Source organism: Equus quagga, chromosome 8 (assembly GCF_021613505.1).
Source record: "Equus quagga isolate Etosha38 chromosome 8, UCLA_HA_Equagga_1.0, whole genome shotgun sequence".
NCBI lineage: Eukaryota > Metazoa > Chordata > Mammalia > Perissodactyla > Equidae > Equus > Equus quagga.
Window position 1 is genome coordinate 73841340 of NC_060274.1, and position 3542 is coordinate 73844881.

The following is a 3542-nucleotide window of genomic DNA, read 5'->3' on the forward strand; positions in this document are numbered from 1 at the left end:
AACATAACTCTAAGTTATAGCCACTTTTTCTTATTATTTTCTCTAGAAATGAGTAGGTAATAGAGTAGCAATAATGTTTTTTACAGAGAAAAATTCTAATACCTTTTATGCAAAGTTCCCTCACTTTTTCTGTGGTCCTGAACATCTTCCTGGTGTTTGCTCAAGTTGGCACAAAATGTGGGAAATGCCCAGTAACAGGCTACAGTCTCACCCTTCCTAGAGCTGGGTGTCCAATTTCATCTCATATTGTCTGCCTTAACGAGGTATTTGTTATGATGGAATATGTCAATTCCATTACAAGTCTGACCAAAATCTTATTCTGAAATTTCACAATTGAGTACCCTGGAAAAACCATGAGAACTAGAGAGTACCTGCCTTTGTGGATATCAGCGTGACTGAAAATATGGCCATATTGTTTGGGATAACAGAATGTGAATATTTTAGGTTGAAAGACAATTTAGACATTATCTAGTTCAATTCCCTTATTTTATGGATAAAGTAATTGAGGCCTAGGAATCTTAAAACACAAGTGAAATTTCACTCAACCAACTAGTAGCAGCACAGTCTAAACCACATCCCAGGTCTTCTGTTTCCAAGTTCACATGTCCTGAAGTCACCTGTATAAAATTGCTGCATGAAAAAATTGCAGATGAGTCCAATTGAAAACTTTATTGCTTATTACTTTTTAAAATGTCAAACTAAATTGGATTAAATGTAAAATGTTTCTTAATTAATATACAAAGTGGACAAAATTAACCAACTCTTAGGAAAGATACTGTCAATAAACAGGCAAAATGGCAAACCTTCATTAGATTATTAAATGACTTGAGCAATTCTTGTCTTTGTTTTGCAACAAGAAAATTTGTGGAAAGAAAGAGATGTTTGTTTTTTAATTCTCTGAGCTTGAGAAAGTAAAAACACACACACAAAGGAAATATTTTATAGCATATAAACCACACACGAAAAGTAAGAGAAGAGACAAGGCAAACAAATATACAGAAAGCTGCAGTTAGTAAAAATTGTCAACTATTTAACATGAAGTATCATGCTGATCAAAGATTGTGAAGAATCTTAAGAAGTCCTGGTTACTGGACTGCTGGATTCAGTGTTTCAGGCTCTTGGAATGCCAAATTTAGAGTAGCACTTCAGTGAATAAAAGAACTCAACTAACCATTTTGTGAAAATTTGCCAATGTTGTAACTGAAAACATTTTTAAATTTATGTGAATTTAATGATAATAAATTTCAAAAAACGGAATTTATTCCTACTGAAAACAAGTGATGCTTATATTTTAATAGTAAGTTATCTTTAAGCCTATCAAACTCCTGATCAGTTTTAATAACAATGAACTTTGGCTGAATATGTCTGTTTCACTGACGATGTCATTCAATTTAGACATTCTGTCTCAGATGCAAGCACCTAATTCTACCACTAAAAATGAAATCAGTAATACAAGGTAACCCTTGCTTTGCAGTTATTCAAAATCAAAGGAAAATATTTAAATTCCTTTATAAATCTCCCAAACTGTTTCATTCTTCATTTGTAAGAGAAAATAAATCCTTCAGTAGGGTTGCCAATGCAGATGATAAACTATCACTAAGTCTAATTTGCCCTGGAAATAATTATGCACTATTGAATTAATTGGCATTAATTCATTTTAATCAATTCTTGAACCTGGAAGTTGAAACATCTTTCCGCTGGGATTCCTGCGGTAGTTGTTACCCTGTAGCTTTTCAAAGCAATTTGCAAACTATGCAGGCAAAGGCACCAAAGGTATGTCAGCTATTGGGTCAGGAATGATGGACAAACCTAATGGAATCGAAACTGACACTGACAATGAGAATGTCTTTTGGGATATCTATTCAAGTAGGTCTTCTTTGTGGATGTAACAAAGATTTCCAGTGGCCAAATGTCTACTTAGTTCACAAACCTAGACTCATTTCAATTCAACACAGAGCTATATTTTAACAGGTTCCACTGAAACCAAGATGGAAGTCATCTCTATCCACCTTTGAGGGAAGGAAACATTCTAACAAGAGAATGCCCTCTAGCACTGAGGATTCTAAGTGATTTTCCCACTGAACTCCTTTGGGGTGTCTACAAGGATTCCATCAAAGACTTGCCATGGATTCCATTTTTCATAAAAACTGTATGACTATAGAAAGTGTATAAATGCTGAAAGAAACATTTTCAAGAGTTAAGTCTAATCCAAATGATGCTTTAATTCCAAATATAATGAATTAGATTTTGATACCTAAATTTTATGGTGATGGCAGAAAAGGGTTTTTCAACATATTAAATTTAAATTTTCAAAGGCTTTAACTTTATTCAGCAATTTAGAAGTTTCTTGGTTTTGCTTTGGCTAAATCTATTTTCTCCATTCATAACTACCTAGTGTAAGCATTCTACTGAATATCTATTAAAGCAATTCTCATGCTAAATAGATAGATCATGTTACATTATAAAAATCATTCTAGTAGCATATAGGGTGAATGATATAGCATGATCTCCTGGTAAAACTTTACTAATTACAATGTGGGACCAGATGGATTAAGATTAAGTCTTTCTTATTTAAAAAAAAAACATACTCCAGGGGCTGGCCTGGTGGCGCAGTGGTTAAATTCGCACGTTCCCCTCCGGAAGCCTGGGGTTCGCAGGTTCAGGTCCTTGGTGAGGACCTAAGTGCGCACCGCTTGGGAAGCCATGCTGTGGCAGGCAGCCCACACATAAAGTAGAGGAAGATGGGCACAGATGTTAGCTCAGGGCCAGTCTTCCTCAGCAAAAAGAGGAGGATTGGCAGCAGATGTTAGCTCAGGGCTAATCTTCCTCAAAAACAAAAAAGTACTCTAATTTTCATTGCATTTCAAAAAGTGTGCAGTAAAATAGACATAGTTAACAGAGTGCCAATTGATGGTTATTTGTAACTAAAATAGATACAAATGATTTCTAGATAAAATATTAATTTTTTTCACAAATAGATATTTCTAAAGGCTCCACGTCCATATTTAACTTAGGGATAGCACACTATATGTATTATTTATTTGTATATGTACTAATAATTTTTCTTTAATTTTTATTATTGATATATACATCTATCTACACATATATGTAAATATATAAATATCAATATCTATCTTCTATCTATTAAACCACTTGAAAAAGTCCTATTTCCATAGTGGCCAAAATAAATTTGATGAACAAATCCTTTATGGATAGATATTATGAATGGAACTAAAGGTCAGACTCTGCTAGAATTATCACAATTCATCATTTTGAAAGATAGTTACTAAGGTGAGATTATAATTATGCAGAGTTTAATCAGACTGGAACATGGGAGTTAACTGGGGAAAAAACCCCTGAAATATAATCAACAATTCAGACACAAGTCCTTTTTGGAATTTTTAAGTAATAACTACAAAGCTACTCTTTCTGTTGACTTTTAATTTTTATTTTACTGAGAGCCTGATTATATCCTCAGTCTTTCTTATTGACTGCTGACCTTTTCTTGTCATTTGATGTTAAATACCATGCAGTGCATCACC